Source organism: Panicum virgatum, chromosome 3N (genome assembly GCF_016808335.1).
Source record: "Panicum virgatum strain AP13 chromosome 3N, P.virgatum_v5, whole genome shotgun sequence".
Taxonomy (NCBI): Eukaryota; Viridiplantae; Streptophyta; class Magnoliopsida; order Poales; family Poaceae; genus Panicum; species Panicum virgatum.
In genome coordinates, this window is record NC_053147.1 from 48,965,327 (window position 1) to 48,991,435 (window position 26,109).

The following is a 26,109-nucleotide window of genomic DNA, read 5'->3' on the forward strand; positions in this document are numbered from 1 at the left end:
TATTCCACCATGTGACTTCTGTTTTGTAGAACCAGGGTTGGATTGCTTGCTCCCACAGTCCCATTTTCTTTTCATGAGTTGGCTGGTCCGGGTGCTCGACAGGGGTGAAGTCAGACCGGAAGAGCATTGGGGTCTTATGTCTAAAACGATGAGGTCATAATAGACCACTAACAACAAGCTACAGTAATTTACCACTGATTTTTTCAATGTCCTCGGGGTTGGCAGACCCAATGGCAAGGCACAGCTCCGGCCCAGCACGAGGTGAGACGATTAATATGATGAGGAATCTATAGTCGATGCTATACATTAGTGCTTGCTAGAGTTGACTAGAGTTGACCTGAGTCAATAGAATATTATAAGGATTTAGTATTGTGACTTGTCTAGTCACTACAACACATATGGGTTTCGTTCCATTTATGCCACTGAAAATGGTATTTTCGTTATGTTTCACAATCTGTGACATCTGCGTGACGAAAATCGATTCGTCGCATATACCATGTAATAAAAGATGTTCTGTGACATCTACGTTGACCATAAATCTTATGATGATTATTCTATCGTCACTAATTTGTGACTCAATTTCGTCATAATCAATACAAAAAATGTCACAAAATATATTCTTGGATGACTGTACATGTGCCACGGAGAATAGAAAACGTCCTAAATATTTTACCTTGTATGATGATTTGATTCGACATAAAATAATTAAATTATTAAATTCAGCCCATTTTTTCAATCTTATTATTTGATTTAGGCTGAGATCACTTCAAAACAACACATTCCTTCAAAACAACGGGTCACTTCACATAATATTTAGTACAGCTTGTCATCACTTGTCCAAAAACCACCAGATTCATATGCGTATCACAGCCCAACATCACTTGTCAAGTCAAAACAAAAAAGACAAGTAACTCCATAACATGTTCACTGAAAAGCCAAAACAACTCTCTGGACTCCATAGCATTGCTTTCTCTCCTTGCTTCTTCAAACTTTCGATCTCTCCCCTTTGATTCTCCCTTGCTGCTTCAGATTCCTGGAACTTTAGCTTTAAGTCTTCAAGCTCACTCTGCTGGTCATCCATTTCCTCTCGAAGTGCTGCTGAACCCTACCTCTCTGATTCCACTTCAGAAAAATAATGCAGAAAACAAATAGCTAATTAAGAAAAATTATGCAGATTGAGCCAGCAGACAACTAGAACATATCATATATAGTTTGAATTCATGCAGTACGGAGAAAAGAACTAGTAGGCCAAACTAAGCCAATATTTTTCCTCTATCCTATAAACAGAACGCATTAGTTTTTGAAAGAATGTATACCTCATCAAGCTTGTGAAAAGAAACAGCAAGTGTTCCAAACAGTGTGCATCCGTTCGTGGTCGACCATTGCTTTTTTCTGTAATTAACTGGTAAGAAAGGCAACAACGATAAGTACCATAACACTACCATTAACCAAATATCAGATATACATATGCTTGTAACTTCTAGTCATGCAAGTGCACATGCTAAGATACAGTATTTGCTTTGGTTATAAGTACCATTCCTGCAAAGAAATCACGCATAACAAACTCAAAGACTGTAGATCCGTATGGTACCTCATAAAAAAGTAGTAGTAAGTTGACCAAGTGGTCTACATCTCCAACTTAGGTCCAAAATGAACTATTCTATCATGCATTTTTCAAGCCTAAACGAGTCTTAGCTGGATTTGGCTGTACAAGTTTCGAATCAATCATTACAAGTGACAATTCATTTACATAACAGATCTTGTACTATTTATTATGGAATATGGAATCAAGCTACACCAGAGACCTGTTGATTACAAAAGAATAGCTAAGATTAACTAAGAATAGTTGTGGACTGTTGCTAGTGGCTAAGCATCCAGAACAGTTCTAGGAACACCCGTTATCAGTTTAATAATACAAATATGGCTTTTCCAACAAAGCATAAAATAATAGTATATAATTGTACCCATGGTACCTGCCATGACTCCCTGAAGCTATGTAGATTTTCAAATGTTTAATTACTTCTGCAAACTTAACAAATGAAACAATATCGAAATTGAAAGCTTCAGCAATTACAAAGTCTGTGCCAAACCAATCCTGCACAAGTTATCACAAGAAAGGAGCAGCATTGTTAAAACAGGAAGCATGTATTTATCCATTCTATAAAGGTACTGCAGTTGCAAAAAAACAGCAAGTTATATGCAGGATGACATAAGTTTAATCATTCTGATCACTTAAGATTCTTCTAACCATTAATCATTCAGAATGAAGCACCATGCAGTAACGGAATTACTTTGCATAGGGACAGAATCACTCAAAGTAATAAAAAACTACAATCCCTGAATTTCTATCAAAAATTTACTAAGCTAGTAGTAGCTGAACTAAAAGTAACAAAACAAAATCCCTTAATGTCTCTATTTCAGTGCTCCCCTCAACTAATTAATATTCCAGGGAATGCTAGTGATTGAATGGTGGTAATTAATATCCCCTGGGCCAAATGGCTTAACTTTGTGAACAACAAACTTAGCAGAGAAGAACATGCTATGGACATTCATGAGACAGAGCAATCGCTTAAGTACATATAACAAAACCTGCAGTTGCATTCTATTCATTAGCACACCCTAGGCTACATTTCCTTTCATATCTATTCATTAGCACACCCTAGGCTACACCCTTTTTCTTATATGACTTCTCTCTTCCTTGTATTGCCGAGCTGATCTCAAATGCATACTACATTACTACCTCAGTTGACAAAACAAACAAGATAGCACTAGCGCCCATGGAGAACTTTCGTTCATTCGCCTACTAGCTGAATCTAAGAAAGAAAAAGTGCTTGGCGTCAACACCATGTTTATTAACCACCGGCAGCACTGTAACAGCATCTGCTGTAATTTAATTGGCAAATAATTCAAGTCAGATTCGTATGCACAAAGTCTTATAACTGGTAACATTGGCAAGAGCACAAAAGGGCGTGGCCTTGCCGCACCACAAATTTAGTACTATCTGAACCCCAATTCGTAGGGCTAAGGTAGTAGAGGGGTGGGGGATTTAGTTTGGAGCACCTATCTGTGATTTTGAGACCAACATTTTGGCTAACCCCCTAGCCCCGTAGCCCAGCAGCAGCTTCCATGGCCCAAACCCTGGATCAGGACCTACATCAATTTCTTCAAGAAATCAGAGAGGGAGGGTGATCGAGTGGATGACTAACCTGAGCAGCGAGGACGTCCAGCGGCTGAGCAGGTGCTGCATCGGCAAGCACGCGAGGTAGGACCTCATCTGCTCGCGCGGGCACAACACGGCGGACAAGGCTGCCTGGAGGCAGGGTGTCCCTGTACGGTCCACCACCGGCGGCATTGGTCCCGCTCCCTCTGCGCCTAGTCCACAGCCTGCAAGCATTGGAACAGGCTCCTCCAAGGACGCTGAACCCTAGCGCTGCCGCCGCCGCCGCCGCCGCCGCCAGAGGGGGAACAACATGAGCTTGTGGATCTGTAGATGGAGGGAGGTTGGATTTAGGAACCCGACGACGCTCAGATGCAGGAGAGAGAGAGAGAGAGCTGAGAGAGAACGGGGTAGAGACGAGAGACGAGACGCGGGGGAGGGAGGGGAGGGGGGGGGGGGGGGGGGGGGTAGGAGGCTTCTTCTGCCATGGACTCGCGCTCCCCCCCTCGGTCGAGAAGATGGGAAGAGGGGCTTACACTGTCCACAATGAACTCACGAGCAAAACGGGCCTTTTGCTCGCGCGCTCGAACATGGCCCCCAGCAAATTTAGGAGGCCACAGCGGCATGAGCAACACAAAGAGAATCCGATCCAGTTAGTTTCTTCCCGCCAAGCCGCTGAAAGTGTAGATACTCGGGCGGTGGGCGGCACGAGCAAATTTATTGGGCTGCGGTGGGCGGCGTATATTTGCTCCACGGGATGCTCTTTCCGCTGTGCGAACCAGACCGAGCATTTTTATGTTTGCTCCTCTGGTTACTCGGATCGTTGTGGACAGTCTTAGCACCGATGGGCTTCTTCATCTGAATTCACGTGACTTAATGGTACAAATAGTTAATGGCGCAACTCATCACAAGTGTATGGGCATTCGGGAGGTCTTGGGTTCGATTCTTCCCAGTCAGCTCTATTTTACCCAATGCTTTTTCTCCCATTTTATCTCTGAATGCTTTCAACTTATTTGTTTTAATCCTATGTAAATTCAAACAAAGACAGCTTTTCCTCCTCATTTCAGCTTGGCAATTTTAAAACTTATTTAATTTACTCCTATGTGAATTCAAACAAAGACTCAGCACCGTTTATTTATGTATAAACCTATTATGAATTTGTGACACTTCCTAGTTGTCAAAGAAAAATAATAGTACTCATCACTAATACGTCATTGCAATAGTTTATGACGATTTGTGAGTGGCTTTAGTGACGGATTTCTTATTTTCGTCGCCAAACCATACTAGCACATAGAAAACGTCATAAATTAGATGACCTTATGACATTTTGATTAGTTGTCATGAGCAAATCGTCACAGGAGGTCATGTTTCTTGTAGTGAGTTGTCATCCCAAATAGTAGCTAGATTACTCTTTGGATCATTTTAGAGGAATCGAAATATATTTAATAAACTAGACTTTTTGGCTTAGAATTCGACATCTCACCAGTAATACCAAAAAAATAAAGAAAAGTAAAAAGGAAGAGAAATGCTTTTTAGGAGAGGGTCAAGGCCCAACAACCCACTTCCTCCCTCCCTCATGCTCTCCTCCTCCTAGCCGACCACGACCTCTCCCTCCTGTTCTTCCTCTGGTGTTCCTCCTCCCATGGCTTCATGCCCTTGAATCCACCCTATGCAGCACCAAATCCATAGTGGAATACTAGCAAAACGGAACGAGGGCGACATGAGGAAGAAGGAGAGGTGCGCATTCGATGTAGATCGGTTTCCCCCATCGCATTTCCCCTCTCTAGGGTTTCAAGGGTGACAAAGGTGAGTGGGATTCCATCCTCCCTACTGAAATTGGATGTTCATGTGTGAGTTGAGGTTGGGGATTAAGTAGATTAGAGGGGAGAGAGAGGACTTTTGGATGTCTCCCTCGGATTTCAGATTTGTGGTACTGTAGCTGTGTTTGAGAGAGCGTTTTGGGCTATTTAGAGGCTGTATTAAATCTCATGTAAACTAAAAAGTTGTAGAGGATATTTGGATCTATGAGCTCACCAAATTTCATGATTTTAGCCTAAGATATGTGAGAGATATGGATTTTATGAGATAGCTGTCATTTTCTGATGAAAATCTGAACCTGATTGGATCACGGAGGTTTATGAAAACCTTAAAAGCATAATTAGACTTGTCGACCTTGAGAAACTTGTAGTATTTTTCATTAACTTTTCATATTGGTAAAGATTGTATTTTTTGATAAGTATAGCTTCAGTTAGATTTTATAAATTAGTGTTCCTATTTTGTCAGCAGAATTTGGAGTTAAGATTTAGCCCTTCTCTAGGCCATCTTACTGACCCTTTTAGCAAAAGTTCATACTACCAAAGTTGGAGGTTATGGAGCTATCTACCTTATGGTGGAGTTTCATAATATTTGGACACATGGATTTGGAGATGCATAATTATTAGGCTTGTTGTCCTTTATTTCTGGGCAGATTCAAAGTTCTGTTTTCAACTGCAGTTTTGACCATCTTAAGACCATAATAAAAATAAGGTTCCTCACGAAAGTTTTAGGTCTTTCTCTGTAAATTCCAACAACATATTCTTTGGTATCATATCTTTTGTAGATTAAAAGTTATGAAAAAGTGAAGCAGCAGTGCTGCTATTGCCTTGTGGTCTTTTCGATGTTTGGGTTCGATGGTGATTTTGGAGGGCATGTAGGGCGCTTTACTTACCGTAAAACTTGTTGACATAATTTATTACCTGATATTGCATTGTCAAACAAGTTGTAGTGCCCCGGATCACGTCTAAAGCGGTCATCCCTTCATTGGAGGCAAGTGAACGTAGGTGTTGCGTTATTATAACTTCAACATTCTATTTTTACTGCCTCCACTTATAAAATACAGCACAGATGCTTATATGTGATAATATAACAAATTTAGACATGGCTCATAATTATTGGGCGAAGTATGAAACGTTGTTGCTAATATAAATTTAGAGCTAATGTGGGTTTTTTTTACTTTAGCATGGGTGGATAAATTGGACTATACGTGATGAACTTTGAGTTTATAGCTGGGGATGAAAGTATATTTACATATGACATATACTTAGTAATTTATCCTACAACATGTTTTCCTGTGAGTAAAATATATGGAATCCTTGGCGGTTTACTAATGAGTAGGCCTGTTATAGTAGAGGTTATGTTAATCTTGGTGTATGAAAATGTCTGTGGTGATTATGCTACTATTGACACCAAATTTTAACACGTGTCAAGGTTGAGTGTTGCAATGAAGAAAAGGTTCTGTTTGGGCAGGAATGGTGGATTTGGCAGGGTGATCGTACATCGCCTATGGAAATCCTGTTGACCGAAGAAAGGCAGAGTTGACCGGATATTTTGGCTTCGGTTTGGCAGGGAATATTCTATTTAGAAGTAGATTTTGTTTTTTAAATTAGAATCGTGTTTGCCGTGATCGGCTAGGTCTTTGTTAGCATGAGGTATAAATATGAACTCCCGGTCATTGTAAAAGATTGATAAACATCCACCAAACAAAACTCTACTTTTCCAGCAATTTACTTTTTCGTCGACGACTTTGCCTTTTTCTTTTTCACGAGTTCTTTCAAGCCGATCAAGAACGCCTCACATTCGAGCGACTTGGTTTGCTGGTAATAAGTTTTCATTTACCGAGTAAATCTGAGCTTTAGCTTCCGGGCGTATCGCTGTGGCTTCATTCAGATCTATTCAAAAATTATCGAATTTATCTAAGCTTTGATCTCTCGGGCGCATTGCCATTCTCTATTCACAATTTACCCGGCTTAGCAATCTGTTTAATCGGTTGTCAGTTCCTTTGTTGTAATGTTAAACCTTGAAAAGCTGATTAGATTGGTTGTTAGCTTATCTTTGTTCAGATCCATACATTCGTGGGTTTGCACATTGTTTCTTGGCACGTGTCAGTTTTAGATCTTGCCGTCTAGTTGCATACCGATATCGGCAGGTTCTTGCCGATTCTCTGTAGATCACTTTTAATACATGTTTATCATACCTAATCTGTTGTCGTTTTCTATATCGGTAGAGTCTTGCCGATACGGTGTGTGAGAGTTATTCGGAAATCCAGCCGATACACTCTTGTATTTGATGGTTTGCTGTTTCCTTGTCAATTTACAGGTCAAATTGACTGGCACGCCTTGGTTTGAATCAAGTGCAGTCCGAGCTTGGCGTATGGGGCTCTCGGGCTTGGTGTGTGATCGTTTCGCGTTAACACGTCTTTTGGCACACCTGGTGGGACCAGAAGAATCAATATGTCCGAAGTCAAGGACGACAACTGCATCATGATTGACAAAGACAAACTGAAGGATGAACAGAAGGCAGAGCTCACGTCAGCTCTGGATGCTTATGAAAAACAATGCCTTTTATCCTTCAGTGCAACCAGGAGCGGAGAGGTAATCAAGAAGTTCGATTTTCCTACTCTCCCACCTTATAATGTGGCACAGAAAGAGGACATAATGGCGGACATGGTAAATCAAGTGGTCGCACAGGCTTTTATAAGTCATGCTTCGATCATGGCCAATTCTGTTCATAATGTTGTAGTCAAGACACTACAAGAAGGGGGATTGCAAGGTTTTGTGGGACCGACCTATAACCAGGCTAGTCAGATGTTCTTTGCCCCTACCAGATCGGCTACTACAGTGCTGTAAGGATCACCGGTGTAACACCCGGTTTATAAAAGAACATAAACCGAGCAATCATATACGTGCCAGGATCAAGTCACACGTATATACAACAGAATGAACAGTATATCACAACACATATCACGAAAAAGACATAATAAAGCGAGTACGAATGTTATTTATTACATTAATGACAAAATGTCTGATACAGCGGAAGCGAAGTACAAAAATACGATAAAAACTCTCCGAAGCTGAGCAGGGCGCCACAGGGACGTCGACTGGGAGACGAACGCCTAGAAGTCCTCGTAGTCCTGGTAGCGCTGAGCGAACTCCCTCGTGTCGGCTGGAACTGAGCAGCAGTAGCGTATCCAAGAGAAAAAAGTAGAGAAGAGGCAAGAGTGAGTACACAACTTGTACTCAACAAGTACAACACAAACTATGAGGCTCTAAGGTTGGCTGACTCATCTGCATTAGCTTTTAAATGTTGGCAAAATTTTATTAAAGCTATTTACTACGAGTTGATGAATTACCATTAACCCAGTTACATAGTAATTAATTGGAATTAATTAAGAAACTACTGAGAAACAAACCGAACCAAGCCACCCGGGGAAACCTGCCTCGTCAAAGGAAGATAACCCCACTAATCAAAAGGAGGATCTGGGCCGCTCATAACCGTGAGCACGGCTAGTATACCAGTTTTACACTCTGCAGAGGTTGCACATCTTTACCCACAAATCGTGAGCTACGCCAGTTGTTCATCACACTTCCTTAGGTGAGATGACTAGCAAACTCACTACGAGGCCTTTACAAAGAATCTCGTTGGTAGGGAGTAACCGCGAGGGTGGATCGGCGACTATGGAGCAGGTCTAGTGGGCGTCAAGACACGAAGCACAGACGAGGCCACTCAGCACGAGGGCCATAGAAGCTTACCGCCCCTGCCCCGCAGGTAAGTTACTCCAAACCAAAAAGACCTAATTATTACGCCAAGACCGTCTCATTCCAGTCTTGTGGTAGCGCTGTTGTCCCAGGTTGTCGCTCTATGAACCGGTCCTTATGGAGAGTGGCCAACCAAGCACTAAGCACCGTGCTGGCCCCCTAAACCAAGTTTCTAACAAAACATATTTTAACGGGACGTGAGCTACCCAAGAACGGAGCACAGAGGGCCACTCCCAGAATTAAGTTACATATACCATTAATCATATTATTTAAAAAGGACCAAGTGTGTTATAGCACGGCACCTAGCACAACTAACCAAAATGCAACCCAAAGGATATATATAAAGGATATAAAGTGGCTAGGAAATCCTTATAGGCATACAGTATTAAAATGCAGTATGAAAATGTATTTAAAAGTGATAGGTTGTTCATGTTATACTTGCCTTCCTCATACTGCTCCTGCTGCTGCTCAAACTGGTCAGAAGACGGCTGCTCCGGGTACTGGTACTGGGGCTCCTCCGGTAGCTCAACGTCTACACACGAACACATGGCCAAAACAAGGCACAACAATAAGCATACAAGCAAACACTAACAAAAGCTAGGAAACAGTACATCAATACATAAAAACAGCACATAAAACTAGTCTAAAGCTATTCTACGCGTTACAACGATCGCGTGGATATAAAGAACGCCTAAAACGGAGTTAAAACGCAAAATCTAGGCCTAAAACAAGATCCAGGGACCTATTTGTAAGAAAACTGGGTTCCAGGGGGTTTCTGGGCAAAAACTAGGGACTAAAACATAATTAATAGCTAGATCCGGGGTCTAACTCGCAAATCTACCAGAGCAGGACGGCGGGTTCTATTTTAAAGAAGGTCAGGGGTTAAAACGTTAAAAACAGGACCTAGACGCAAATACTTTTGAATAAGCCTGGACTGCGGGTTGAATCTCGAAAAGCTAAGGGGCTCTTTAGCAAAACATACCGGCCGAATCGGTATCCACGCACGTGGGCCGCTGGATCTGGATCTAACGGTTTAGATCTAATGAAACTTCGATCTAATCTAGAGCGCTGGTTTTGGATCGGACGGATCAGATTCAACAGGGCGCGGGGCGGCGGCGGAACGCGCCGGCGTGCTCTGTTCCGCGGCGGCGCAGCATAGGGCTCGCCGGAGTTCGTCGAATCCGGCGTTCTGGGGCTCGTTTTGGCCTGCGGTTTGGCCTGGGAGGTAGTACGCCTCATGCGTAAACCACTGGTGGTGTTGTGGAGGTGGTTTGGGGCTTCGAGCGGGAAGCTCGCCGAAGTTGGCGGCTCGGCGACGCAGGGCTCGCCGGTGAGCTCGCGCTGGGCGGTTCTGAGGCTGGAGTCTGGGTCTGTGGGTTCGGCGTGCGTGCGCAGGGCCAGCGCAGGCCATGGCCGGGCACAGTGGGGCTAGGCAGCGCTGCAGCGAGGTCCGCCGCGGCGGAGCAGGGCATGTGCGGCGGCGGGAGCGCCGGCGTGCGGTGCCTGGGCACCGATGTGGGTCACGGGCTACAACAACTCGTGCAAAAGGGAGAGGGGGCTGGGGTGTAGCTCACCGAGCACTGGATTGGACGGTGGCGTGACGCAGTGGCGCCAACGGCGAGATCCGGCGGCGGGTCGCGGGCGGAGCTTCGCGGTCCGGGCGTTGCAGGGCTCCTCTGAGCGCCTGGATCCCTCGGGCTGGCTCGCGGTGCTCCTGCGGAGAGGCTACGGAGGTTAGGGCAAACCAAGGACCACCGGCGGCGAGCAATTGCCCGAGTCTGCGATTACCTGCGGCGACGGGATCCGAGGAAATTCCGGCGCGGGTGTGGCTCGGAGTCGGGGTAGCGTGCTCGGGGGTTTTGTGGACTCCGAAGTGAAGCTGCCGTGCGGGCTAGGGGTGGCGGCGCAGCGTGGAGCGGCGTGGCCGCGGCGGCGGGGTTTTCCTGCTCCAGCGGAGGCAAGACAGGCGATGCGCTAGGGTTTGGGCGGCTGCGGCTGGGCGAGATGGTGGGCGCAGAGGGCCGCAGGGCGCTATTTGTAGGGCGGCGGGGTGACCTGGGCGTGCGTGCCCGGGATGGGAACCTCGCCGAGATTTGCGGCCGGGGATCTCGGCCATGCGTTGCGCGAGCGAGGGAGACGGAGCTGCCAGCGGGCCCGGGCTGTCAGCGGGAGGGGTGAAACTGGCAAGCGGGGCCCACGGGTCAGCGGAGGGGGGGCGCGCGAGCGCGCTGAGGCTAGCGCACCGTGACTCGGCTGACCGGGGAGTGGGTTGGGCCGGTGGCGCGCGAGCGCAGTGAAGCGGGCCGCGCGCGGGATGGAAAGGAGGGGGGATCGGGCTGGATCCGGGGGAAGGGAAGTGGGCCGGGGAGTTACTGGGCCCGCGGGGAAAGAAGGGAAGGGGAGCTGGACTGGGTTGCTTTTGGGGTTTGGGCTGGTTTTCCCTTTTCTATTTCTATTTCCTCTCTCTTTTCTATTTCTACTTCAAACAAAGTTTGAATTCAAATACAAATTTGAATTCAAACCACACTCAAATAATTAAAACTATGCACCAGCATGAATGCAAACCAAAAATTAAACCTATGATAAAATTTTAATTACTTAAGGAACAAAATTTTTGATTAAATGCAAGACTAAACACATTAAACCTTAGAAAATTAAATAAAGCCAATTAACTTTATTATAAAATGCTGAAATTTAAATTAGGGTGTTACAGCCGGGGTGTCCGACCCTAGAGGGGGAGGGGGTGAATAGGGTCGCTAATTGCTTTCTATCCTAGGGCTCAATCTATTTGCATGAGATAAACCTAACACGTCCTACACATGCTAGTTATGACTAAGGTTTATCTATGCTACTATCTACTTACCCCTAAAAGACTTACAACCTATAGCCAATCCTAATCAAACTAACTAGGAAAGTAAAGGTACGCAAGATAGAGTAAATGTGGAAACGTAATACGGTAAGTAAAGAGGTAAGGGAGAGAATATACAAACTCCCGTAAAGACACCAAGACACATGATTTAACGTGGTTCGGTTAGGACACCAAGTCCCTCCCTACGTCCACGGCCACTTGTCCAACAAGAACAAGTGTGATGCCAAGTCTCTTCACTTGATCACCGTCTTGCGTTCGCCACCAAGGCTTCCGGCAAGCAAAGGCTAAGTGGCGCCAAGTCACCAAGACAAGGCCACCGCCACCGTCTCTCTCAAAGCGTCACCAACGGCACCGTCTTCACTATTGGAGCTTCTCACCAAGAGGGGTCTCCTTCCCCGCACAAAGTCTTGTTGCCGCTCCACACCAAGTCGGAGGGTCACACGACGAGTACACGGTTGCTTGCCGCAGCAAGACTTTGCTCAAGGGAGCTCTCGCAAGAACTAATCCCTATACAAGTGCACAAAGCACTCTCCCAAAGCTTCTCACAAGCTAGATATGACACTAAGCTTTGCTAGGATGGTTGGAGATAGGGCTGGAAACGAACCGAGCCGAGCCAGGCTCGGCTCGGCTCGCCGCGGCTCGGTCATCCAGCGAGCCGAGCCTGGCTCGGCTCGGTAATTTCACGAGCCGTTGAAAGAGGCTCGGCTCGGCTCGTTATCGGCTCGCGAGCCGGCTCGAGCCGGCTCGCGAGCCACAGCTAGTTATTGCATATTTGCATCACAGTTCACAGATTCACAGATCACATACAAGAGTGCAACCACATCAAGATTTTAACAGTACCACATAAAGATTTTAACAGTACCATATCAAGATTTTAATAGTATCATAGCCACAACAAGGTAAAATTAAGGGAAAACATTTTAAATTACATGACAATTGACAAGTGGTCCATAGGTGGCTCAGCTCGCGAGCCGGCTCGCGAGCCAGAGCGAGCTGGCTCGGCTCGGCTCGGTATTTTAGCGAGCCGAGAAAAGAGGCTCGGCTCGGCTCGTTCCAGGCTCGCGAGCCGCTCCGAGCCGAGCCGAGCCGGCTCGCGAGCCGCGAGCTTTTTTTCCAGCCCTAGTTGGAGATGTTAGTTTGCTTGGGCAACACTTCCTTCAACTTTTCTGGCGTCCAACCATATGCAGCAACCGGCCTTGGGGGGTATATATAGCCCACACACCCCAAAAGAGCCGTTGGAAAAGTGGCTGACAAAAAGCGCTATCACTGGTTAAACCGATGATCCACTTTGTGTCATCACCGGTTTAACCGGTGAGCACCTTTTTCCATCTAGCCGTTATACTTCAATGGCTACCTTAATCAACCGACGTAATCAACCGGTGAATGCATCTTCATCGCCGGTTTAACCGGTTCATGTAACTATCCTAGAGTTCCCGAAAACCAACTCTCTAGACAACTACACAGACGTTCACTTTGCCTTGATTGTCGGTTTAACCGGTGCCTGTAAAACTCCTGCTGCTTCTTCGGCCTCCAAGTCCATTACACCGGTAATTGTAAAACACCCAACGCCGGTTAATCCGGTGCCAAACCCTAGCTACGCCTATCTTCTCTTTGTCATCACTTGAACCTAAAAGCCTGAGAATGGTCATCTTAACAATCATATTAGTCCAAGTGTTGTGTTGTCTATATCAATCACCAAAACATTATATTGAAATATGGCATGAGAGGCCATTTTCGCTACAAGTGCCTCCAGTTAACCTTCAGACTCAGGCAGAGGGAAGCGTTGGAGTTACATAGCCGATCGGTACAACAGTGCCGTCTCAGTTCAGCCATGTGTTTACAAACTCTACGCCAATGGCCACACATGTTGTTGGCATTTCTTAGCATCTCCACTAGGAAGGGTTAGTTCCTAGCAACGCTGCCAAGGGAATGCCGTGTTGGTATGTCTTAACATTTACAGAAGGATCTGCAAGCGCACGGATATACCGTTGTAGTATTTCACCCTGAAGTATTCAGGGTATCGTTATTTATATTTTCCCAAGGGATGGCTAGGCTGTGTAAAGTTTATTTACAAGTTTCATAACCATGACACGTATGAAGTAAGATGAAGACCACTGACTATACATGGGTAAGTGATAAATAATAGATAATCAGGGGTAATGTGACACACACAGAAGAGCCAACTCTCATGAATAAAGAATAAACAAGCAATCCTAAGGTTAGTGGGAGCATAGGCACAGATTCCTAGTATACTATTCATGTTAGCAGATTAGTTACGTTAGTCACATGCTTAGAACTGCAGGTGCCGGGAAATTAGGGACATCGAGGAGAATGACCCGCACTAGAGAACATCCAGTCCCGTTTCATCTTTGCATGAACTCCTACACGATACCCAAATGTCGGGGAGTACGCTAACCGAGAAGGAGCTTCCCGACGGACCGACAGGGCTATCACCACCTGCGGTCTACCCCAATCACACCGTGGAGCACCATCATATCCGAAGGATCCCACATATCCGGGCACCATATGAGGTCACTACCCTAGAACCCCCGGGTCCCCCAACCTTCGGATGGACAGGTAAGATGCTAAGGCAAGCCCGAAAGCACAACGAACCGTTATCCTTACCCAGATCATCTGTTCTAAGCAAGCAACTACTATAACTTGATGAAGCACAGATCAAGGCTAAGCATGCTAAGAACATAGCAAGATAACCAAGAATGAACTTAATATGAATAGCATAATGAAAGTCGGAATACAAAGCCATACCAGAGGCCGAGGATTCCTCGCCGACCCCGAGGATGACTGGATTCGCTAAGGAGATGAAGTACTAGCCTAGCTCCACTACCCTAAGGAGTACAAGTCACAAATGACAGTGAGAGAGAGAGGCCTTCAAGTGGTGTGTGTGGTGAGAGTGGTGGGAGGCCCCTTTATAGCTTGAGAGGTTGGTTCCCGCCATCTCTATACATGGAAACATGCCTAACCAACCTCTAGAGGATAAGACCAAGCTTCCCGCGAAAAATCAGTAGAAAAACCTGATAGGTGGGGTCGGCCGACCCCTTGTTGCCGCCTCTGGCCACTATCCTTCTCTGGTACACTAGGGGAGGCCAGCCGGCCTCCCTCTGGCTCCTCTCGGCCCTCTGTTACACCGACGTTGCAAGTGGACGCTTGTGATCTTCCAGGGAGGTGGATTCCTGACTTGGACAGGTCTTTGCACTGAATGGTGGGGCCTTTGATCCTTGTGCAAGCCTTTCGGTCCATTCGATCAAACCGACGTCCAATCCTTGGCTTAGATACACTTGAGTTCATGACAATGCCCCTGGATCGAAGATGTGGCTGGGTTTGTAGGGGTGCCAGGCCGGCCGGCCTGGGATAGGCCGGTCAGCCTGGGTTTTGGCCCAAATTCGTCCCTTTTTGTCATGTATTCTCATGAAATCAGAACTCATCCAAAACTCGTGGAACTTATTAGAATTAAACAAAATATGAATGTAACATAGTGTAAAGCTTGTTTATTCCCGAGAAGTTGACGGCCAGAACATGAAATAATGGCCGTCAACAGTTTCCACCTTCGTTCCTTAATATTATGACACATCTCTTGGTTCATATTGTCAAAGAGATAAATATTCTGGGATCTGTATTTCCACAAAACATGTTCCCTTTCGAGTGATACATGTCAATTATTAAGAAGTATGTTCGCAATCATTCTCGACCAGAAGGATGTATCGCCAAGGGCTATGGAACAAAGGAGGTCATTGAGTTTTGTGTTGACTTTATTGATGATCTTAATCCAATAGGAGTCCCTATGTCACGCCACGAGGGGAGAATGAGGGGAAAGGGCATACTAGGGAAGAAATCTAATATGCACATCCCAGAGAGTGAAATCCGCAAAGCAAACTTCACAGTTCTACAAAATTCATCCCTCGTGGCTCCATATATAGATGAGTACATGAATATCGTAAGGTCTGAAAACCCAGGAAAGCCTGAGGCCTAGATTATAAGGCATCACATAGATAACTTTGCTGTTTGTCTTAGAGCAAAGTTGATGGGTGACGGTACGATTGCAGAACAACTTCAATGGCTGGCAAGGGGCCCATCAATGACAACCATGCAGTACCAAGGGTACGAGATTAATGGGTATACATTTTACACAAGAGCTCAAGACGAAAAGAGCACCAACCAAAATAGTGGTGTGTGTATGGACGCAATAGGCAATGATGAAAACAAGGAATGCTACTTCGGAGTCATAGAGGAGATATGGGAACTAGAATATGGGCCTTTCATGATTCCTTTATTTCGGTGCCAATGGATGAACCGAGCTAGAGGCGGCATAACGATAGACAATTTGATGGCACATTTTTTTATAGAATAAGTTGATGGCACATTTTTTGTATAGAAAATGGTTAGAAATAGTTAGAAAATGGTTAGAAGTACTTAAAAATTATAGAAAAAGTGTAGAAAATAGTTGGATATTGTTATAAATTATATGAAAATTGTAGAAATTGGTTGGAAATTATAGAAAAATTGTAGAAATTGTAGAAAATATTTGAATATTATAGAAAAATTTTAGAGGCTTGTAGAAATTTATGCAAAAATTCTATGATTTTCTAGAAAATCATAGAAAATAGATGGAAAATCATAGAATCATGTACTTATTGTTGAGAATTGTTGGAAAATTGTAGAAAATAGTTGGAAAATCGTAGAATCATGTATTTATTGTTGAAAATTGTTGGAGAATCATGGAAAATTGCAGAATCCTGTACTTATTGTTGAAAATTGTTGGATATATTTTGATGTACTTATAACTGAGTTTAATAATTTTCATGTTGTTGCATTATGATGTATTTAACTTATATCTGAGTTTACATAATTTTCATATATTATGTAAATTTTGTTATTGTGGGATTGTGTGTCAATTCATGATGTATTCTGTTTGTAAATTTAAATTGTAAATTTATCATATTTTGTTGCTTTAATTTCATGTAATTCCATATAAGAACTCCGCGTCATATATAATTCTATACAAGAACTCCACATCTTATATAATTTCGAGTATCACACGTAACTCCGCGTATTATATATGTTTGCATAAGGATCAAGATGGATCCCTTTCAACGTGATTTCGAAGACGAGTACGCCCTCCATGAAATGATCCAAAAAGGCACCCAGGCCGCAGGGTGTTTCCAAGAGGATCAAAACGAGGATGATGGCAGCCAGCATCTCAATGATACTGGTGATGGCTGCCGAAACTATGGAAGATATGCATGTGGAAGATGACATCCCCAAGGTATATGGAATTCGATCACAGAATATATATATATATATATATATATATATATATATATATATATATATATATATATATATATATATATATATATATATATATATATATATATATATATATATATAATTTCAGGCTTTCGGATCGAAGAGCTCGAAACGTAAACGAGGCTCCAAGAAAAAGATGGACGGGCGTACCACGATCACCTCGTTGCACCCGGATGGGGAACCCAAGTCTCCCAAGGGGGTTAAGATGACTATGGTGAATCAGTGCGGATGTTATGTCAGGGAGAACATCCCCATTAGCTTCAAGCTCTGGAAGAAAACCAAAAGCACTGATAATAATGTTGACATCGTCCCTGAAATAGAGAAGCAAATGCTATGGGCAGATGTCAAACAACACTTCAGTTTCCCAGAGTACAAAGAAGAAATCTTTAAGGATTGGGTCATGAAGAAGATGGCTATTTCTTTCCAGACATTCAAGAAGAACTTGAACAAAGACTACATAAAGAATGGCCACGTGCTAGACTTCTAGAAGCACTTCAAGAAGCAACATTCTTTTTGGGATGCATTTGTGCAGTACAAACTGTCCGAGACCAGCGAGAAAAGGACAGCACAAGCCAAAGAGAACGCGAACAAGAAGATACACTTTCATCATCTTGGGCAAGGAGATTATTCAACGGAGATCCCCAAATGGCAGAAAATGGAAGACAACCTCACTGCGAGGGGAATCGTACTGGCGACTTTCCACTGGCCGCAGCGAGCAAAGCATTTTTTCTACCCGGTGGATGACATCACCGTGAGGACACCCTACGAGCTTCTGTATCAGCAAAGGAAAAAGATCAAACTGGTCGCGCACGGCATTGCTGAAGTGCCTATCCAAGGTGGGACAATTCATGGGAGGCCGATTCCGGAAGGATATGCTAGGGTCATGGTCGATCGAGATGAGCCAGGATGGGAAGACCTTGACCTCGAGATCCCTGGAAGCGATAAAGTAGAGGAACTCGGACATGCCGTGCAAACATGGATCTGTTGGAACAAGCGGTACATACGATTGGCCTTTGGGATACAATTCGCTGATACACCAACTCCCGGCTCCGAGCACACCAAGTCACCGGCAGCCCAAAGATCCCAGTCCTAGTCCGAGATCACCACCGGCACCATAAAGGAGTCCTAGTCCAGCTTCGAAATCACCACCGGCACCACAAAGGAGTCCCAGCCCGGCTCCAAGATCAGCACCGGCAGCAGAAAAGAGTCCCAGTCCGGCTCCCGATGATGCAAGGGACTCAAGTGATAGCTCAGGGCCTTGGGTCCCACCGTTACCGCCTTCGAAGGCGAAGAAGGAGAGCGCGAAGCCTTTGGTCCCACCGCCACCGCCTCCAAAGGTGAGGAAGAGCACAAAGGTCGCGCCGCCTCCTAAGAAGAGGAACACCCCCAAGAAGAAGAAAGAAAAGCCTCCACCACCAAAGTTAGCATACCATATGACCGAGGAGGAATTGAAAGAAACTGTGCGCGAGCGCGTTAGAGCTCATTTCGCGCCGAAAAAGCCTCCACCGGTGCATCAATGGTCAGAGGCAGATTAGAAATACATCAGATCTTTACTCCAACCGAAGTACAGGGCACCCCTATCGGACTACGACTGCCAGATCACAAAGTCCTGGGAGAAGCCAAGTAACCGTCTGCGCAACAAAGTTCCCTAGCTCGGACAACAGTCCAAGCAATCGATACCCCCGCTCAAAGTGCTCTCCTAAAAGGATGCAGCTACGGCTCAGTTTGTGCTGGAAAGCGGCCTCACAAAAGCTCAGCTGCTCGAAGAGGCTCCAATCAAGGTTCATCCAGGGGCAAACAAAAAACCTTTCGTGTTGGGGGAACCTCTTATGTGGGAAGAGTTGATTCCAACGCTACCAACTAGGATGTTGCATGCATGGTACATGAAAGCAAGTGCATCGAAGGATGTAGTGTTCCATGCCCGAATATAAGATAGGCATTTCCATCGGGGGATGGATGACATATGGATTAAATTTGAAAATCTTTATGATCTGTACCATCAAGATGCCCTAGACAAGTGTCTCCTCAATGTATTTTGTATGTAAGTGTACTTCGTCCTACCATTTGTATATAGTACCATAGCTCTACTAATTATGTGTTTTCTCATCCTCTTCCTTCTTTTTTAATCGTGTATGATGAAGGTTCAAGAATGCCAGAGAAAAGGGTACTATCACATCGGCTTCATAGACCCATATAATATACATGAGGAGAGTGTCAGGAAATGGCCTAATCGGACCGAGAACAACATACTCAGGGCCTTGCATAGGTAGAATACTTGTCTATACATTCTGTTTCGGTACAACTTCGAGTGAGTGCTTTATCTTTTTTCTTGACTTCACTATATATATGTGTATATATATCTAACATTTCTTATACATATATGTGTATGAAACAGGTTCCACTGCATCCTTCTTATTATCGAGATCGATAGATGCCGAGTTCGGGTGTACGACTCCTTGAGGAAGCCAACATATTATTACCAAGACCTCATAAACATCATCCAAAAAGCATGGGCTCGCTTCCTCGAAAAACATATAGGAATATCGTCACCACCAGCCCCGCTAGAATTCACCACTAACTGGCCGGTACGGATACATATCGCACATCTACAGTCGTTTCTTTAATCAACATAAATATTTCATAACCCATATATATATATATATATAGATTATGAGACAGGCGCCAGGAAACAACCAATGTGTCTACTATATATATGAGTACATGATGGATTTTTGCTGCCGCAGCTCGATGTCACAACCAGGGTTCACGTATCCGACCGGTGACCGGTAACCGCCGGCCTCCGGTTCCGGTATACCGGTCCGGTTTGGCCGGTTACCGGTCGGAACCGGTGGAATTCAAATTTGAATTCAAACTTCCCCGTTCAACCGGTTCCGACCGGTATGCCGGTCGGTTAGACCGGTATACCGGCCGGTTTGGCCGGTATACCGGCCGGTTTGGATGGTAACCGGCCGGTTTGACTGGTACAGGTCAAATTCAAATTTTTTTCTTTTTTTTTTTAAATTCAAATGCCCACAAAGTATACTAAATAAATGTTTGTACAACATATTTTAGTCTAAATGAACCCTCCAACTCTTTTTTATACTACTTTTACATTGTATTTGTATACTTTCGTATGCACGTTTTTTTTATTTAACTTATAAATTCCGCAAACCATACTAAATGAACGAATTTTTGAGAAAATTTGACACCATTAGATTCATCACACCTTGAAATATTTTTAGGAATTTTTTGAGAATTTTTCATTTTTTTGAATTCAAATTCAAAATTTGAATTTGGACCGGTTGGGAACCGGTCGGAACCGGAACCGGTCCGGACCGGTTTGACCGGTTACCGGTCAAACCGGACCGGTTCCCACCGGTAAGGTTAACCATGGTCACAACATGATTTCAAAGTACGTAGAACAACATTACTAATAATTACTTGCATTTAGTTCACTAATTCAAAATATTGGTGTTTGCACTTGATAGATTACTTGAATGGCGGAAGCCCTCATCCAATAGGAAAGAATCAAAGCAATTCAAGAATCAATCTGTGGATTCCTCCTAGACGAGGTCATAAATCCAACTGGAGAATTTTATGCGAATCCTAAGATAAGTTTGGGTCGAGCGGATCCGAATAAGGACATCAGCGATGATGAGGCACCTAAGGACCCTTAGTATCTTGTAAAAATTTGTCGGACAAAAATTATGTGCACAACGACTTGTAAATATATTATGAATCCCGAATTTATTTTTAACATATTTATATTAGAAGTATATATAATATTTCAAGTTTATGTGATTATAATAAATATATTCAATTGTATGCTAGATACGAATATATACGAATACGCAGACGTACAAAAATATGAATACGTAGATGTACACGAATACGAATACGCAAACGTATACGAATACGAATTAGTTGAAACCCAAAAAATGAAAAAACAGAAAAAAAACATTTAGTACCGGTCGGTAAACCGACCGACCGGTCCTAAAGTGCTCCACCTGCGGCGCCTGCATGGCAGGCACTTTAGTACCGGTCGGTGTTACCGGTCGGTACTAAAGTGCACCTTTAGTACCGGGACGCCTGACCGGTACTAAGTGGGCCGCCACTTAGTACCGGCCAAGCGGTACTGGGTCGGCGCCCGGTACAAACTGGGGTTTCCGGCCCGATATGTATGTGCTTTTTTTAGTAGTGATTATAAGAAGTGCATCACCCCCAATATGCATTGCAAGGTCAAGGATGGCAAGCACATGTAACAACACGTTAGCATAGAATTGACCAAACCATCGAATTACGAAGTCACAGTGATGTGGAGTATTGCAACAAACCATACACTAGTAGAGAAACCCGCATTTATCACGGTTCGTAACTCTCTGTAGTCGCGGATACCCACCCGGGACGTAGTTCCCGCAACTAATGGGGACCATTAGACCCGGGTCTGAGCCTGGATATAAGTACGTCTTAGTCCCAAGTCTTATTACGACCCGGGAAAAGATGGCTTCGCGACCCCATCAGGGGGCCGGCCAGTACTAGAAAAAGAGTCATTCGTCCATCTTAAATTAGTACCGGTTACTTAAAATTCGATACTAATGCTAATTTAGTACCGGTCCTATAGCATAGTGGCCTCCGGAGCTATTTAGTATCAGATCATAACACTACTCGGTACTAAATGCTACAATTTAGTACTGGGTCTTGATACCACCCGGGACTAAGTTTGTTTTTTCTTTTTCTTTTTCTGTTTTAAGTTTTCCTTTTGTGGTTACTTTTCATTTGGTTCCTTTGCCATTAAAAGTAAGTTTTCGTATACGTATTCTGGGCTGCAACTGTATGGTACACGTTGTATATATACATATGATTCATAATGAATCAAAGTTCGAAGTGTTTATTTGGTGCTAGATCCCTAACTCAAGCAAGTTCCGGATCGTCCTAGCTCAAGGTGTGTCAATCGTCGAAATGTTCTCAGCTGGTTTCTGCAATGACCTCGTCCAGGAGAAACCCAGCCATTTGTTCTTGGAGTGATATGATGCGCTCCGGCTGTAGTATTTCTTAAGAAGGATCTTCCATCTGCAGAGCATATGCATGAAAATCTATTAATATACGACAAGTGTAGTGCGCTCCCGCACCGCCGCTACGCGCGCTCGCCAGCCGTCACGGGTACTCGCCCGCTGTCGCTTCGTGCGCTCGCTGCCACCACCGCGCTCGCCCGCGCCGACGTGAGTGGTTACCCACGTTGCGGTGCTCGTCCTCGCCGTCACGAGTGCTCGTCGGCCGCTGGAGTGCTCCGCCGCGCCGCGGTATGCGTTCTGCATGGTGTGATGTTGCTAGCACCAATGCCAGTACGGCAGTACCAGCGCTGCCGCCTCCGACACAAACACCACCGCCGACACAAGTACTAGCACAGCTGCCGGCACCAGTACTAACACCGCCGCCGGCGCCAACACACTAATGCCGCCAACGCCAACGCCAGCACCAGCACCGGCGCCTGCTGTCGATTGCCCTGTTTACTGCAACATTCAATGTAATCAGAAGTGCCAAGCCATTAGCGGCGCTGGTGTTGGAAAGTGCGAGGTCGACTATGAGTCGAACGGGAACGGGAACGGGTGCTATGATAGCTGCACAACTAATATGTGTCCTGACAAGTGTATCAATAGTGGTTGTAGCTTCAGGAGCTGTACCTGCGACAATACCTATGCCCGTAGTCGCTGCCAATCGTGCGGTCTAGGTATTTATGCCACGTACTCTAGCTGTGTGAATTACTACACCAGGGCCATCCAATACTGCATGATCGACTGCATGGACGGTTGCAATAAGAACTGCACTCATACCCAGGGCTAGCTCTGCTTGCGTCAACATGCAGGTTAAAGCCCCATCTATTTGTTGTGTACTTGTGTAAGTTGTATTTTCCACGTTCCGTCGTCCAACAATGTTGTTTCTTTCTTTTTTGAGTAATTACAATGTTGTTTCTGTGGTGCTCTTAATCTTGATACGTGCGTGTCCAATATATAGGTGCAATAGTGTGAGTCTGGATCGATGTTACTGTTTACGTTTAATTTACGGTTTTCAGTGATTTAGTTTGTATACAATTATAAGCCCTAGATGGAATGAACGAGAGCTTTGAGTTCTCAGTCGTAGCTTCGACAGAAGGAAGATTAAAAAAAATGGCAAGTGCTACGTTGCAGTGTGTGATGCTCGGCCAACGTATTGGATCTTGAATGCCTCCAATCACTTGAGTAGAACTATAGATGTTGTAGAGAATCACCTTATTAACCATCTAGCAACCCGTAGTTAGATCAAGCTACTATGATGTTCCCATAAGCTTTGGTTGACCTATGACTATATATAACTCAGTGATAGCTTGCTAGGGATTCCAAACTATTCTCATCGAACGACGGCCGGTCGTACAGTAAGTTGCTATCATATTCCATGCGTGAGACCCTTTGGATGTCTTTAGATGTCATTTTGCTGAAAGTAGTCACCTCGAATCTATTGGTCCTAATCTCAAATAGAGATTGGTGCATTATTATTTAGGGAAATTTGTATATAGCACACTTTGAAAGAGTGGTTTTGTGTAGAGCACACCATAAAAGCTGATTTTGTCTTCAACACATTGTGAAATTGTAATTTTGTCTCCAACACACCACGCCAAATATAATAATTATTTTTAGCTGAATGAAGGTGTAAAAGACTATTTTACCCTCAGGCCCACTTGTCATCTTCTTCCTTCCTCCTCCGGCAGGTGGCAGGCCGCCGCCACCTCTGCCTCGCGCCTGGTCCCGCGCGCCGACCGCCACCACTCCCCCGCGTCTGCACCCTCCCGGCGGCTGCTATCGCTCCCCGCGCAAGGACGTTGTGGTGCGAGAGGTGAGGAGACAGGAGCGCTCGTGGAGAGGGAGCTCACCCCAGTGGCGAGCATGGGGCGGTGGTCGGCGTCCTCGTCATCTGCGCGGGTGTCCTCGCGCGGCCTGCCGCTGTGCTCGACATCGGCAACGGCGTGGTACAACTTGATTTGGAGAGGCATCAAATCGATGGAGCAAGATTGATGGCCTGCAACTTAGGTACTACTAATTTATTACTTTGATTCGTTGGGGGCAAAGCACGGACGAGGGGCGTGCTGCACAGCGATGGGCAGTGGTGAATTGTAGACGCACTCGAGGATCTTGGACAGCTTGTTTGCGGAGGCATTCAGAGTGAGAGCTTCGGTCTGGTTGAGGAACTGGAGCCCCCCTAAGCGTGCTGGCGGCGCCGGTTGTGCTCCAGTCGAGCCTGGTAGGCCTGTCCCCGTGGAGCAGCGCCGAGAGCGGCGCCGCGGCCGCTTGCGCCAGAGGGCCCAGAGCTTGGATGACAGCCCACCGGGAGTGGGCGCCGGAGCCGGGCCGTCCAGGAGCTCCGCCTTCTAAGTGTCCGGGAACGACGCTCTTGACGCTGCGGACGGCGACGCCCTCGCCGTCACCCCAGACGTCGAGGGTGCCATTGGAGCGGAGCACAAACACACACAGAGCGGGCAAGGGAAGAAAGGAAGAAGGGCATAAATGCCATTTAATAAATCTCTCCCACTTAACTAGATTAAAAATGAATTTTTTAGTCGGCTCGGTGTGCTGCAGACCAAACACTGATTTTGTAGTGTTTGAGAGACAAATTCAACTTTGAGAATGTGCGAGAGGCAAAATCACATTTTCGCGGTGTCCTACGCACTAAAAACCCTATTATTTATTACTGTCAAATTTCATTTGTCCGAGTCAGTGGTGACGCCACAACAGATCTGCACATGATTGGACTAAAAAATGTTTTGCTGTACTCAACACAAGTTTGCACACACAGAGGCCTTGAGAAGCCCTTCAGTGTAACCTATGGTATACCCACCTATATATCAAATGGTATTTATATATATTAATACTAATTTGAATCTCCTGTTTAAATATCCATGATAATCACCATGATATGGGCTGAAAAATAAAATTTGGAAATTCTCAGAAGAAAAAAAGAGACATCTAGCCATTAATTTGGTAGTGTTTTTTTTTTGAAGTAAGACTGGGGGAGTTCCCCACAGCATTGCATTACCGGAAATAAATAAATTACAAGAGAAGAGAGGGAGGAGGGGAGGGTATTTAGCCAATGAGTCACTAAAAACTTTACATTTTCTCTAACTCTGTTGAGGGGGAGGGAAAACCTGCTCTTTGAACCGCACAGTCCAAAGGCCAAGACTGTAATTCTTGTTGCCAAAGATCTTCGCATTTCGCAAGTTCCAGATCTCCCAAGAAGCAATGTGTTATGGCAGCGGGCTGGGCCAGTATAGGCTGAGAAGAGCCCAAACGGGATGCCTGCGGTACTATTCACGTGGCTACAGTACCCTTGAATAGTACCCCCATGGGTGATTAGGGTTTAGCTAGGGCGCCTAGTCTATAAAGGCGGCCTGAATCCTAGGGTTAGAGTCATCAAAGAAGAATAGAACCAGCCTTAGGCGGCCTGTTCTTCGGCGATCTGGCCGGGTTTCCTGCCCAGCCAGGCATTCCAGTCCTCCTGATCTAGCCAATCCATAACAAATTGGTATCAGAGATCCATTGCAGGGGCATCGTCATCCACCATGACCGACCCTAGCATTTGTCCTGCGACCCACTCCACCATATCCACCAAGATCGATTACGTCCTCACGCAACTCTCCATCATCAACGAGCAGCTGGATTCCCACGAGGAGCGCTTGGTGCACCTGGAGAAATTCCAGAAAGCGAAGAAAGGGGCGGCAGCGGCGATGCGCTGTCTGCCGGCGTGACCACTAGTACCTTGCTCGTGGCTGCCCCTACGGTCGTCTTTGCAATGGCGGCGGGGACGGCAACAGCACCATTTGCAGCCAAGGCAGAGATCGCCGCCTCGGCATTCGCGTCGGCGGAGTTCTCGTCCTGTTCCTCCGCTGCTGTCCAACGCTACCTGCCGCTGCACCGAAGGGCCAAGGCCAAGGCGGAGGCTTCCGCCACGGCGTCCGTGTTGGCGGTGCCCTCGTCCTCATACTTTCCCAACTCTGAATCGATGGTGGAGGTGCAGGCCTAGCCGATCGAGGCACCCTCCCTCGCTCCACCGGACGACGACGCTGCCGGCGAGGAAGGCCCGCCACTACCGGCATCAAGGCCGCCAGTGGCTGCGACCTCGGGGAAGCTAGGGCCTCAGACCTCGGCGCCCCGATCGGC

The 26,109-nt window shown here is 45.5% G+C and overlaps 1 long non-coding RNA gene across 2 annotated transcripts; it reads right to left on the reverse strand.

The window, feature by feature from the left end:
- Nucleotides 1-756: 756 nt before the first annotated feature.
- LOC120666073 lies at nt 757-3,696 on the reverse strand. Of its 2 annotated transcripts, XR_005671536.1 has the most exons (4): nt 3,207-3,696; nt 1,974-3,138; nt 1,317-1,402; nt 757-1,122 (listed from the first exon to the last, which is right to left on the reverse strand). It is a non-coding gene; the product is annotated as an uncharacterized LOC120666073 (long non-coding RNA). The 2 variants fall into 2 exon arrangements; XR_005671535.1 differs by having other exon boundaries at nt 1,317-3,138.
- Nucleotides 3,697-26,109: the final 22,413 nt, after the last annotated feature.